This window comes from Scyliorhinus canicula, chromosome 6 (assembly GCF_902713615.1).
Source record: "Scyliorhinus canicula chromosome 6, sScyCan1.1, whole genome shotgun sequence".
NCBI lineage: Eukaryota > Metazoa > Chordata > Chondrichthyes > Carcharhiniformes > Scyliorhinidae > Scyliorhinus > Scyliorhinus canicula.
In genome coordinates, this window is record NC_052151.1 from 97465743 (window position 1) to 97480732 (window position 14990).

The window sequence follows — 14990 nt, forward strand, 5'->3', positions numbered from 1 at the left end:
GAAGGAGGGCCTCATTTATGGTCCCCGGTGGCAATGACTGCGCCTTTTTTTTAACTTGTTCATGGAATGCAGGTTTCACTAGCTAGGCCAGCAATTATTGCATTTTAAGAGTCAAGGACATTGCTGTAGACCTGAAGTCTCATGTAGGTGTCATGTGAGAATACCTTTAAGAAATGGGTGTTTAAGAAATGTACCTTTAAGAAATGAGTGTTTATCAGTGATGTCAGAGTGTGGGTGGAGCTGGGCTGTCTGTCAGATTTTTACTTTTGTTTTAGGCTGTTTCCTGTAGGGTGTGTTTTAGTTTCGTTTTCAGAGCTGGATAGCTGCAGTCACAGCCAGAAAGGGTATTAGTCTCTCTCTCTGTAGTCTAAAAACTGTAAATCAATCCTTTGGTGATTTGAAACAAATAACTGCTCTCAGTAGTGACTTTAACCTGACGTGCTTCTGTTAAAAGTTATTTTTAAGTCTTATGGATGTTAAAAGGGCCGCTTAAGGATTACTTATTGTCGTATTCTTTGGGGGTTGTATTTGAATTAATGGTTGCTAAGGTGTTCACTGTAAGTTTTAAAAAGGTTAACTTGAGTTCAGAGAATAAACATTGTTTTGCTTTAAAAAATACTTTTCCATTTCTGCTGTCCCACACCTGTAGAGTGGGCCGTGTGCTCCCCATACCACAATCTAGTAAAAGTTGTCGGTCAGGTGAACTCCATGATACACTTTGGGGTTCTCTAAACCCTGCCCCATGACATAGGCCAGGCTAGATAAGAATGACAGATTTTCTTCTCTCAAGAATATTGATGAACCAGATGGATTTTTATGACAATCGACAATGGTTTTATGACCATCATTAGACTTTTAATTCCAGATTATATTTATCAAATTCAAATTTTACCATCTGCATGGTGGCAATCGAACTCAGGGCCACCAGAACATTGCCCTGGGTCTCTAGATTACTAATCCAGTGACAATACCTCTATGCCACTGCCTCTCACCTGTGGTTATGGTGCCATTGTTGAATAGTGTTGTGTCTGATCTTCCATAACTTGCAAAGGAATCCACCAAACACCTAGACTTGTCCAAACCGGGATCTTTATTGAGTCTCATGTGGTAAAAAAAGCAACCTGTTATCAAGTACGTTGTCACAGAATCTCCTTTTTACTCCTCTGGAACTGCACGTAGCACCGATCTTTCAACTGTATGTCTTACTATCATCTGCAACCATCTGTGTCTGTTTCCAGAGAACTCAATTCCCTTTATCTTTCTACATATGTATCTTTGGAACAACAAATGCTCAAGGAGAATAAAATAAATGTAATGAATGGTGTGTCTCCCCTTATATGGGAGTAGCTGATCCACATGACCAGGGTCTTGAGACCACAAGGTGTGTCTGCACTGCCACCTGCAGGTTGGAGGTCGCACACCATCCATCTCAGATACCTGTGTCCTGGAACACTGGGCTTAAGGGGACGTATGAGTCTAGAAGGTAATACGGTTTCAAGCAAGCAAGTTGTTTTCCTGGCACAGCCATTTGATTTTTTCCAGTCTACCTTTCTCCTGGAATTACATGTTCTAAGCCTGGTATATTCTTTGTGGTCTGCGAATTATAATGATCATGTTCACATTATAAAAGAGGTAAAGACTTCCTTTCAGCCTAAAATAAAGTGAAGCAAGGTTTGGACGTCAGAACAAAGAGATGAAACCAGCAATGCTGCCTCTCGAATTTTACACCGTTCTCCTTGAGCATTTGTTGTTCCAAAGATGCATATGTAGACAGATAAAGGTAGTCGAACACAGAACATTGGGTAATCTTACAATATCTTGCTGCTGATACAGAGTCCAACCAACTCGCAGCACATATCAGGAAGTCTGGTACTTGTCAGCCATTATCCATTCATTAATTTTAATGCTGGATGGTTGGAGGAATTGCACTCAAAATTACTATTGTGTTCTCCCAGCGCAACACATCAGTAATTTGATATTATAAAATTAGCCCCTCTGAAATTATCTAATTGAAATTTTCCAAGATAATACACTTCATGAAAACATTGGGCTGGATTCTCCATCTCAGACGAAGTACTCACGCCGGGACTTAATCGGTGGTGTCCCATGACCACGGAATCTGTGCCAGTCTCGAACAATTTAGGATCTATTAATGGGCAATCACCGACACCACGTGGAACTAGAGCAATTCCAATGAAGAACGGTATCTGATTCTCCGAGGTCGGAATTGGCACTCGAGAGGCTGACAAGTTGCAGTTGCATAGAAGCACTCCACTCCCCGCACGCACACTCATTCCAACCAACAAGGTGACAACACGAAGAGTGGCACAGAGGTCCGCAGTTGCGAAGCTCGAGACCGTGCTGGACGCCATGGAGGAGAGGAGGGCCACTGTACTCCAAGCCTGGGTGCAGGTGGCAGAGGTCACAAGGGCTGTGGACCGCACCACCAAGATCAGCCAGCAGTGTCGCAAGAAGCTGCATGACCTCCTCAGAGCATCCAGGATGGGCAGTCAGCACTGTGCCCCTGGCACCAAACCCTGTCGCACACACCCGTAGCCCCCCCCCCCCCCAACTGCAGGGCAACAAAAGCCCACCCATCGACAGTCTGCTCATACCCCACCCTGCGCCACATGCCAGCACCCATACCGCCTGGCATGGCTGGGAGCCCTGTTCACAAAGACCACCAGCTTCCCACCCTCTGTGTTGCCTAACCCCAGAAGAAGGTGGCACCAAACAGAGAGGGAGAAGACCGGAGGTGGCCCAGGGGACCTGCGGCACCTCACCATTGGGGAGCGGCAGGCACTGGACCTGGTCGGTTTGTCTGGGGAAAGGGCAGTTGTCGAAGTGGAGGTTGGCATCGAGGAATCAAGTGAGCCCCTGCTTAGAAGTGGTGTTCCTATGGCACGCGTGCCACAATCCCACACCAGCCTCACACCATCTCACCAGCCCAACACCCCCACCTCCGCTACACCACCCCAACCCCACCTGACCCACACCATCGCCCCAACCTGCTATCCAAGCATGTGTCATGTCTTGTGTTTTGCAGGATCACCTGGCAACAAGGTCGGCCTTTCTGGTGTCCCCCGCCCCTGGCCACTACCTCAGGACATGTCCAGCGAGGAGGCTAACCACTGCACCACCGTGCTGCCCTTTGCCTCTGAGAACATGACCTATTTTCTCTCCCCCTCAGCAGCCACTGAGTCTGTTTCCCTCTTTTTAACGCACGAGTGAACCTCGCTGTCAGTAATTCCTCCTGCCGGAGACAAAGCATCACAGTCCCGGAGAATAGTGGGACGGGCTCATTAATGATATGCTAATGGCATTTAGTGTATGTAGAATGCATTCACATGCTGTCGAGGCACCAGAGCATGGCATTCTGTAGAGCGCCCGACGCCAACCTCGATTTCCGGCTGACGCCGAATTCTCCGCTCATTGTGTTTCCAGATTCCGGCGTCGGCCAACAGAGAGTCCCGTCCATTGTGCTCAGTAAATTGTTCACTATGATGAAGTATTCAAATATCTGTAACACAAGCGAAACCAGAATGAGAATGATGATACAATAGAATAAGTTAAGAGTGAAGCCTACTGAAGCAGATAGTGAAAGTGGGTGGATGGTGGAATTAATACATGTGAATAATATTACATGGTATGGTGAGACGTCAGTTAGTTGGGATTAAGCTGTGGAAAAATGCATAGTTTGTTTGGCTCGAATGGCCTTTACTATTCCCAAAACAATTATGTCCTTCTGACATATGGAGGTGATTACATTTTAGGTTACCAAAGTACGGTTTAGAACCGTATGTTAATCTTTGCATAATCAGAGGCTGCCTTATCCTACTGACACATGATATAATCTTGGACTGAAATTATTTCTAAAGATAGCTTCCTGCCACCACTTGTCATTCAAAATAAGATGTACCATTGAGTCCTTAAGTGCCGAATTTTCAACTATTATGTAAAAAGATGAATAAGCGAACTCAATCTCCGAGGCAATAATGGTATCATGGCGGGGATTCGCCGACCCCGCAGCGGGTTTGAAAATCCCGGGGGGGGGGGGGTGCATGAGAATTGCACCCCACCTCCCTGACGCCAGCTTCACCATTCTCTGGTGTCGTTTTTCGGGCGCCCGCGGGATTCCCACCGCTCCGGTTGGGGCCGTTGTCAGGCGATTCTCTGGGCCCAAATGGGCTGAGTGGCTGACGAGTTTGGCCGAGTACCGATGGCATGGATTAGTCACCTCACATGGCGGGACCTGGAAGGTGAGTGTGCGGGGGCTGTCCTGGAGGGGGGGAGTGGGGCCCCCACGGTGGCCTGGCCCGCGATCGGGGCCTACCGATCGGCAGGCGGGCTGGTTCCGTGGGGGCCCACTTTGCTCCGCGCCGGGCCCCTGTAGGGATCCGCCATATTGCCCAGAGGCCGGCATGGAGAAGGGAACCCCTGCGCATGTGTCCCCCTTATATGGGATTCGTGCATGTGCGGAAATAGGCCAGCCGTTCCGCGCATTCGTGGAAATACGCTGGAGCTGCGGGGATGACGCCGGCAGTAACCTAGCCCCCTAGAAAGGTGAGAATTCCTCATTTTCGGGGACTGTTGACGCTGGAGTGGTTGCCGCCGGTTTTCAGACCAGCGTGAGGACATAGCCCCATTATTAGAGAATCCCGTCACATGTCTGTGAGACCTAGCTGTTAATACTCTGGCCTTGAGATGCTTAGCACCAAATTTGCACATGTACGATTTTAAGGCAAGAAAAAAGAAATGAAGGGTGTCTAGTATTATTATTATCATACACACACATTATTGCTTTCTGAAAAATATCTGTTTTAAGGAATAATATTTCATATATTCTTTTCAGAAAACTTTATTTAGGAACCGCACATTGACAAAAAAATTAATTGATTCGTCTGGTAATAGAGGGACTATAAACTGAAAGGGAAATTGTTGCCATAATTGTATGACTTTCCCAGCATGGTGCAATGAGAGATTGGATATAAGATACAGTGGTTCTTTCAGGTCTCTGCATCCCTTTTCTCTGCTTTTGCTGCTGGAAATCAAGGGGCGATTTCTGAAATGGTGACTGAGGCGCAACCAGATATGGACATGCCTGTAATTTCGGCCTCAAACTGACATGTTGGTTTGCAAGCATGTTCCTGCCTTCAAGCCATTTTTAATCATGAAAGTTGGGGTGGTGGGATGGGGGGGGGGAGGGGGAAGGGGAGGGATAGTTCTGTATCTACCACTTGTAAACCCCCAACACTTGCTCTGTGGTCACAAGTTCAAGATGGTGATGATGCTGGCAACTGTTTCCTCTTTTTATTTTTAAGTGTCTAAGAAGTCTTCAGAGGGACCTCCTACCTAAATCAGAAGGCCTCTCTTCTATGAATGGTGTGGCCAATGTGTGTGTGCTGGAGGGCATACTCAATTGGATGGCGAATGTATGCCCTGACGAGCACTTGGCCCGCAGTTCCAAATTGTTGTAGGCATCGGGATCCAGAAATGCATCAAGATTTGGGGTCCTGACCCCAGAACAGATATTCAGTCTCTGTAGTGTTCCTCAGGCATATTGGAGAGTGATAGTGATTTTTATGTTAATCAGCTAATCTCGGCAAAGTAGCACAGTGGCTAACATTGCTGCCTCACTTCACTACAGACCTGGGTTCAATTTCGACCTTGGACTACTGTCCATGTGGAATTTGCATGTTCTCCCTGTGTCTGCATGGGTTTCCTCTGGTTTCTGGTTTCCTCTCTGGTGCTCTGGTTTCCTCTTACAGTCCACAGATGTACAAGTTAGGTGTATTGACCATGCTAATTTCCCCTTAGTGTTTGAAAGATCAGGTGGGGTTTCGGGGATAGACAGGGGCATGGTTTGGGTAAGGTGCTCTTTTGGACGTTCGGTGCTGACTCGATTGGCCGAATGACTTCCTTCTGCACTGTAGGGATTCTATGATCTTATCGGCAATTTTAGTTTATTGCACTCAGGCTAAATTATTACCCCCTTCTAGGTGTCTGTAATCAATTACAGACTGCGAACAAGAAGCGATTGAAATGTTTTTGGTAAACACATGCTAATGTTAAGTTTGTACATCATTCCTCTCACCTCAAACTTTTTATTTCAATGCGGAACCTAATTAGAGATTCAGTGAGTGATGCACATTAACTAAATTTCCCATCACGTATTTTACAATCTGTTTGGTATCCTGGAAATTCAATGGAAACTTGCACTTGTGAGCTATAGTTCAGGACATTCATGCAAAGGAAAGACATTCCTGTAGTGAAGAACAAGTAAATCTACATTATTGGAAGCACCTAACTTTTATCTTGGCAACAGCTTTGTCTCCACTATGAATAACGCATAGCAATGGAATAACACAAACACTTCCATCTTAATTCTCCTGCAAGGCATGTCGTTCCTTGATTGGTAACAAAACCACGTGAATAATTCTATCCTTTGTGGGCAGAGGAAAACATTTCAAAACCTTGAAATACTTTGCTATATTTACTGCTAAGTTGGCAGGTATCTCTGTTCTTCAAATTACAGGAAAGACCGATGAGGTTATGCTGATGATGAGGGAGGCAAGAAATATAGTGCTCCATGAATAGATGACTAAGGTAGAGTCAAGCAAAGTAGAAAAACATCAAAAACAACCCAGGACAGTCAGTCACAAATTTTATTTAAGAAAATCCACAGGTTTAATGGAGAACAGTAAATTATACCACGTAGTTTATTGCAATCAGATTTTAAAAAACTGGTGAGCTAATTATAAATTTAGAACGGAATAAAATATCACAATTTAATGTTGGTGCATACATGCCTGAACAGACTGGCAATGTATAAGGCAGCAAATATCAGCAGCGATTTTGGGTCAAAGCAACTTTACTCCTGGTCAAATTAAGAAAGTTTTTTAAACAATGGAGTATTCATTTTTTCAACAAAACTTTTTTGAAATACTGTACTGTACTGTATTTGAAGATCCTTTGAAACTTTAATATTTGAAATATGTTTAATTGTTTTTTGAAATATTTCTGTTTATTATAACCTTACAGTGATGAAGTCCGACAACTGGACATTCCATGAAAAACCCACGTCAGGTGAACAGGATTCTGCAAATTTACTGAGTGGCACAGTCTCCCTGTGTTCAAGGGATCACAGATTCCACCCAGACAGCAATCGAATAACAGAAAAGAATTACTCTCTCAATATCCAGGTTATTTCTGCTTCATATCAAAACATTCGAGTTACTGCCCAGTTCCCTAGAAGTTGCCGTTTCTTTTAAATCAATAGTGTGCTGCTACTAGTCAACACTGAAATTATTCCTATTCTCTGTGTCTGTGCCTAATGACTATTGTGCCGTATCCCAACCTGAGAATCAGTACTATTAGATCCCCTCAACAGGAAACTTAAAGCATTCAGATGAGGATGTTCCTCCATTGTCACAAGAGTTCTCCATGAGAAATGTAACAGAAACATAAGTTTTGTAGTAAAGACATGCTGCCTTATAATTATATGCTGCATGCTGCATGTCAGGGGCCTGGAAGAAGAAAGCATCCAAAACCAATGGTAGAATCAGTTAAAGATCCAGCAACTGCCTGAAGACAACATGGAATCATATTTGTCCTACTCGGATGCGGGAAATCCTCTTCCAGCTTCCAGATCTAGCCAGTGCATTAACATTCCAAAATCGCCACTGAACATCCGATTAACATCTTCCTCTGTATCCACCAGCTCATACAACTCACATTCAAAACTCATGATGAACGCCACCTTTCAGCAGCTATACCCCCACATACATAACCATTTGTTGGCAACCCAACTTTAATGAAAACCTGAAGTCCCAGATCGTGGCCGTGCACCTACCTGTGGTATGGACACTCCCCGTAGTGAATTGAAATGGGAGTTCTATCACAACCATCAGCACCAACCCTAGCACCTGTTACCTGTATTTTGAATAAAGTACTGACACATGGAAAAACTTACTCAAAGTTTGGCCTGCAGCACGCTTGGCTGGAAAGTGCAAAATTCAGCAAGATTGCAGCGCTTTGAGGGGCTGCAGCCTGGCATGAATAGAGAGAGACATTGAGGATGGGGGAGAGGTGGACTAATTATTCCCAGTTGCATTCTGGAATGATGTGGGCAGCTCTATTTCCCTTTGAAGGTAAATATTTGGCAATGTAATTGTAGGAAGTCCACCAAAAGAGAATGATTCTATTGGAAGCTGGAAGCCAACTTTCAAGAAAAGCACATATGTCAGCTGCATGGAGCCAATATAGTCAGTCAATTCCTTCATATTTGACTGCAAATGAAGCACTGCATTGATATCAGGAGAAAGGTAAAGGTTAGTGTGCTCCTCACTATATTGAGTGCAAATATTTTGAGACATTGTGCTTAAATATTGCTATTTATTACTGTGACAATCTTTGATCTGTGGACAGTGCAGTAAAGAAAATTTGTAATTTCTTTAAAATGTCTGTGGAATCTAATTATTTTAAAGAATGTTTGAAAGGACTTTAAAGTGTTTGCATCAATTATAAAAGGGTCAATGTAATTTTTTTAGATAATGGGAAATACCGGTCATGTGACCTGCTGGCCCTTGACCCTGAAATGGTAACAATAGGAAATACGTCAAGATAGAGACTATGTGGCCAGTTGCAAAGGAGAGATGTAGACAGAAAGGAGATCTAAAAGTAGAGGAGCTAGGTAGGCGAAGTCACAGATACAGACACAAAGGAAACATGCAGTTAGAAAGAAGAACACAGAGAATTCTTGGGAGGAGAAGATGCAAATTACTATCAGGATAATGTCAGTTTTTCTCTTTGGCAGAAAATGAGATAAGAATTCCTGAAGGCAATATGCAAGCTGGCTAAACAGATTTACAACCTGGAAAGCTGTAATAGCTTGGAAACACTAAATAAATGAATGTTTTCCCAGAAGTGGTCAAACTATGAACCGGAGTGTTATTAGTTAGTCAGGAACTCTGGAAAGCTACACCATTAGGACTGTCAGAACTTGAGGGAAAGCTGGTTCATAGAACGTAGAACATACAGTGCAGAAGGAGGACATTCGGCCCATCGAGTCTGCACTGACCCACTTAAGCCCTCACTTCCACCCTATCCCCATAACTCAATAACCCCTCCGAACCTTTTTTGGACACTAAGGGCAATTTAGCATGGCCAATCCACCTAACCTGTATGTCTTTGGACTGTGGGAGGAAACCAGAGCACCCGGAGGAAACCCACGCACACACGGGGAGAACGTGCAGACACCGCACAGACAGTGACCCAGCGGGGAATCGAACCTGGGACCCTGGTGCTTTGAAGCCACAGTGCTATCCACCTGTGCTATCGAGCTGCCCATAGAAGTGTGCCTTGCTGATAATAATCACACCTATGAAACTCAGGAGACAGCTGTTGTTGGGCAGGAGGTCACGGGCCTACACTGCATGAATAAAGGACAGCGTAATGTGAGAAACTATGTAGCAATATATTGTCACAATAATACAGGGAGTGAAGAACGCTCTTACAGTTGTGTGAGATGTATCTTTATTGTAATGAATATTTAAAGTGAAATTTACCTTTTTATCTGAAGTATTTTTTACCTGTTAATTCATATATAATTTACATTGTTTCTGATTCATGATAAAATAAAAGCTATGAAAAGAAATCTTGTCGGTAATTTCTTATTTTGGGGGTTATTCAGTAAATTTAGTTATTTTGGTTTACGCTTCCTCCATGGGGATTAGAACAAGCACACATAGAAATACATTTTCAACTTGCGACCCAGGCAATTCATCTGATACTTTGATTAGGCAAATCAAAGACATTCAAGGGGTCTGTAAAACAAGCAGCCAATCTGCAACCAGAGTTCAATATCCAGGCGACAAAATGAAATCAACCCCATTCATTCAGTGTGCCGAAGTTGTTCAGCACATCTTTATTGGCAATGGAAATGACAACCCACAGAGAGTGAAGGTATCCAGGCTGAGGTACTCTTAACTTCCAGGATCCCCAACAACTTTTGTATTAGACGGGAAGAAAATATCAGCTTTATGAAAAACAATTTCAATTTGAGCTGCCTCAACTCAGCCAGTTAGTACCATTAGCCTAATACTTTCAACTAAATCATAAATTGGAAAATTTTGCCAATCATAACATTCAAATTCTGTTTCAGCATTCCTGCTGCCACTCCCTTCTATGTTAGTTTGCCAACCTCACCCTCCTCCTTCACTGATTACTTGCCACCGTCTCCATATCCTTAAGCTTATTAACCTGGGCTGTTGTATCTGCAAGATTGTTTGTCAAACTCTCTTCATTTTTCCACAGTACCTCTCACTCTTTTGTATCTCCAAGCACCCCCCCATCACCTTTCTCTTCCACTCTAATTGCCCCTCCCTCCCCTCTGATGCAACTCCTGTACGCTCCTTGCCCCTTCACTCTTCCCTTCTCCCCTGTTCAATCAGCCGCCATCCTCTAACACTCATACATCTGAATGCTCCACTTGTTGTGGCTTTTCAATGGCAATATTAATCTAACCTACCCCCCAAGAACCTGGTGAGTTCAGATGTAAAGTTAATGTCAGTCTCCATTGAAGTCAATGGAGAATAATGTTAGGGAGGGTGTAAATCCAGCATTCCAGCTAATCCTATGGCTTTCCCAGCCAATGAGTTAGATTAAAATGGCCTTCATCCATGTGTGATCAACCAGATGCCATAAATCTGATGCAGGTGGCTAATTGAGAAACAATGGCATTTGTATGAAAGTTTTCCTCACACATCAAGGTTTACAATAAACATTGCCTAATGTGGCGAGAACACGTGGAATGGTCAACATATTCATTTGTGAGAAAATGTTGCAAAAATAGCCTTAAAACCTCACCACATTAAATCGGTACCTTGTTGCGTTTGCATTCCTGGAGGGAACCTTGCCCACCAAGAATATGTATCAGAAATTCGAGAATGTGCTCTGAACACTTTTCCAACTAAGTGTGCAGCACGGGCCAGAATTTCAACATGCATGCTCAGCAGGTGAGATTATTAGGAGTGTGAAGTTGGAAAATCAACTAAATAAGAACACATGAGAATCAGATTTTGCTATTCGAGAAACACATTTTTCAAAAAACGAGAAGGAACCAAAAGAGAAAAATTAATGTATTTATTGAACATATCAATTATTTCTCCACTTGTTGTAAGATTCATGTTTTTCACATAATCTCTCATTCCAAACTCTTTCGGCAAAAATCAATTGCTTGATAATGAGCAGCTTGAGCACTTTTCACGTACTACATATACATTTGATTGATATGCACACTATCAGTCCATTCAATAGCGAGACCTGAGGGGCGCGATTCTCCGCTCTCACGCCGGTTCGGAGAATAGAGGGCCGTGCCGATTTTCACGGCGACGCTGGTCCGACACCCTCCCACTATTCTCTGAACCCTGCACAAACTACACGTCGGCATTCCCGGCAAAGGCCTCGACAGACCTCCCGACACGACCAGAAGCCCGACATTTTGGCCCCCCGCAATGTTTTCACGCCGGCCAACTCACCTGCTTTTCAAGTTCGTCAACCAGTCGTGCTGGCTGACGAGAGCTTCGAGGAGGTGAGCGCACCGCTCAGCGCACAGCTCAGCGCACTGCTGGAGTCTGGCCACAACGGGGAAGGCATCCCCGAGAACGGGAGGGGGTCCAGAGCGGGGGGGGGGGGGGGGAGGAGATAGAGGGGTGAGTGTGGGAGACTGAGGGGGGGAGTGTGGGAGACTGAGGATGTAAATGAGAGACTGAGGGGGGGGAGTGTGGGGGACGGAGGGGGGAGTGTGGGAGACTGAGGGGGTAAGTGGGAGATGGAGGGGGGGAGTGTGGGAGGCTGAGGGGGGGAGTATGAGAGACTGAGGCGGGAAGTGGGAGACGGAGGGGGGAAGTGGGAGAAAAAGGGGGGGAGTGGGAGACTGAGCCCCCCTCAGTGGGAGTGGGAGTGGGGGGGTAGGGAGAGAGTGAGCGAGTGACCCGTCCAACCCCGTTACAAAATGTCTGCCACCATGCCATGGCGTGCCGGTCACGAGGACACGGCCGCTGGTTCCCCTGTGGCTTGCGGCCACAGGCCACTGACGCACCAGTGAGGAGGAAGTAGTTAACTACCCGTTGGATGCAGAAAGTGACCAGGGGTTAGGCTACCCGCGTGTCAGCAGCGCGACCAGGCCACCGGGACACACAGGTATCCCATGGCTGGCGGTTGCCGAGGTGTCGACTAACCTCCGTCTAACATGTCCCGTTTCTCTGCCCCCCACCACCCTTCTGTAGGTTAGCACAATGTCTGCGAACAGAACGGCTATGTTCTGCGCAGTGGTTGGGGCCGCTGCACTGCATTTGGAGATGCAGCAGCATCCACAGCCACAACCCGCAGTGGATGCAGGGCCAGCTGCAGCAGCAGAGGGAAGGGCCGAGGAGTTGCCAGTCGTCGAGCAGCATGGGGGGGAGGAGGAGGAGGGGGAGGAGGAGAGAGTGAGGGTGCAGCCACGGCGCCAGAGGCGACGACCAAGGCCGAGGGTGTACCGTGCCCGGATCTCTTTCCTAACAATGACGGACATCACCTGCAGGAAGAGACTCCGGCTGAGTAAGGGGACGGTAACACAGATCTGTCACCTCATGGCGCACCTCGCCCCACGTGGAACGGGGGGAGGACACGCGGTCCCGGTTGCCATCAAGGTGACGGTCGCTCTTAACTTCTATGCGACCAGCTCCTTCCAGTCTCCGAGCGGGAACCGGTGCACAGGTGCATCCGGGATGTGACCGACGCCCTCTATGCCATCGCCGATCGCAACGTCACCTTTCCCGAGGACCGAGCAAGTCAAGATTCACGAGCTCGTGGATTTGCCAGCGTGGCCGGGATACCGATGGTGCAGGGTGCAATCGATTGTGTTCACGTCCCCATGCGCCCGCCTGCAGGGGACAGGGAGGTCTTCACAAACAGGAGGGGGACATACTCCATGACTATCCAGGTGGTATGCGACCCCCACATGAGGTTCATGAACGTCTGTGCAAGGTTCCCAGGGAGTGTGCATGACTCCTACATACTGGCACAGTCGTTCATCCCTGCAATGTTTGAGGGGCGTCCCCCCCGGCTGAGGGGCTGGTTGCTAGGCGACAGGGGTTATCCGCTGAGGTCTTGGCTGATGACGCCGATACGGAGGCCTCAGACCAATGCGGAAACACGATACAACGAGGCCCATGCAGCAACCAGGGGTGTGGTGGAGCGCTGCCTTGGCCTCCTGAAGATGAGATTCAGGTGCCTGGACCGCTCCGGAGGGGCCCTGCAGTACCAGCCCGACAAGGTCGCTCGCAATGTTGTGGTCTGCTGTGCGCTGCACAACATCGCGATGCAGAGGGAAGATGCCCTGCTGGAGGAGGCGGACAGAGAAGCCAGTGGCAGTGGTGCCACCACAGAGGAGGAGGAGGAGGAGGAGGAGGAGGAGAGGGAGGAGGGGGAGGAGGAGGAGGAGGAGGCTGGCTGAGTGGCGGGCGCAGCACGCAGACATGACCCAGGTGCTGGTGATGCCCAGGAGGCGGCACGACGGACCCGGCGAGGACGGCGGGCACGCGATGCCTTGGTGGCAGCACGGTTCACGCATCGCATGCGACGTCCCCGCTGAACACCAAACCACTACCTGCATCGCTAGTCATGCAGAGGGTCAACACACAACTGCCACCCCACAACCCCCACACCCCCTCTCCGTGTACACTGCTCCACTTCGACATCACCCTTACCACTGGGTCCAGACGGTATGGCACAACATTGATGGCTGTGTCAGCGGGTGTGATCAGTGCCATGTGGAATGATGACAGCCCGCTCTGCGATGAGCTGTGAGCTCTGAATCGTTAGAGAGAATCTGACCCATGGCAATAGCTGAACCATCCACCTTGGTGGCCGCTGAGTTCGTCACGGACACTCCATCATGTGCCCGCGTGGGGTAGCTGTGGGAGGGGGTGGGGGGGAAGGGACTGCACACCCGGCACCGAAGTTTCACCGTTCGTCAACCACAGCGACACTCGGTCACCATCACGATTCCTGTGGCTGTGGAACAATCACACGGTATTACAAGTAAGGTGGAACAGTGCGTTTAATGTTAACAATAATTTACAGATGCCCTAGCCCGTACAACTAAGCTGTGCCCTTCACTCGTGCCAACTTACTCAGTGTCTCTCTTTGTTGCCTTACGGGCCCTACCACTACGTCTAAGTGATTCCCCAGATGATACAGCAGGAGTGGATGAGGATTGCTGCGAATCGCCCCCTTCGACTTGTTTCTCCTTTGGCAAGCGTTTCCTGGGGCGACCCGGCCTTGATGGGCCAGGCTGCACTGCGGGCGTCTCGGGTGACGTTGTGCCACCCTGCTCTGCCCGCCCGATTCACCAGGGTTGGGACGGGGGGAGGCCGAGAATTCCGGGACGTCCCCTGATGGAGTTAATGGGACGGGCCCCGAAACCTCCTCCTCCCTCGGGGAGCCCGGTGGCCCCCGGGCCTCACTGTGGGACAGAGGTGTGAGCGGGGAGGTGCCCCATCGCGCCACCGACACCTGGCTCTGCCAGTCCTGGAGGCCTGCAACGGTATCCACCAGGATCCGAAGGTTTGCAGAGATGGAGTCCAGGGAGTTATACATTCCCGCCAGGGACTGTGCGATCTCAACCTGTGAGTGCACGACGCCATCCAGCACGTGTGTCAGGCGGTTGATGCTCTCCACGACTGACTGCTGAGACTGTGCCATCGACTGCTGTGACTGTGCCATGGCGTGCTGCGACTGGGCCATGACCTGCTGAGACTCGGCCAAGGCCCGCAGCGCGCCGGCAATGTCGTGTTGGCTCTGGCGCATTGCTGCCTGTGAGAGGGCAACCCTGTCCAGGGCCGAGGATGACGCGTGCACATTAAGCCTAACGCCTTGCATAACCTGACCGTTTGCCTCCACCCCGGATGCCACCCGTGCGGTGTCGGCCTGGGTTGCTGCCATGA

The 14990-nt window shown here is 48.0% G+C and overlaps 1 long non-coding RNA gene across 2 annotated transcripts in view; it reads right to left on the reverse strand.

Moving 5' to 3' along the window:
- The window catches only part of LOC119967330, a 46698-nt gene that overhangs the window by 1067 nt on the left and 30641 nt on the right, over positions 1-14990 (reverse strand). Inside the window, exons 2-3 of one of the 2 annotated variants that reach the window (XR_005460963.1) lie at positions 3399-3520; positions 993-1099 (exon numbers count right to left, since the gene is read on the reverse strand). This is a non-coding gene — a long non-coding RNA (uncharacterized LOC119967330). Of the gene's footprint in view, positions 1-992; positions 3521-14990 lie in introns of both variants that reach the window. The other variant, XR_005460962.1, reaches the window with a different exon arrangement.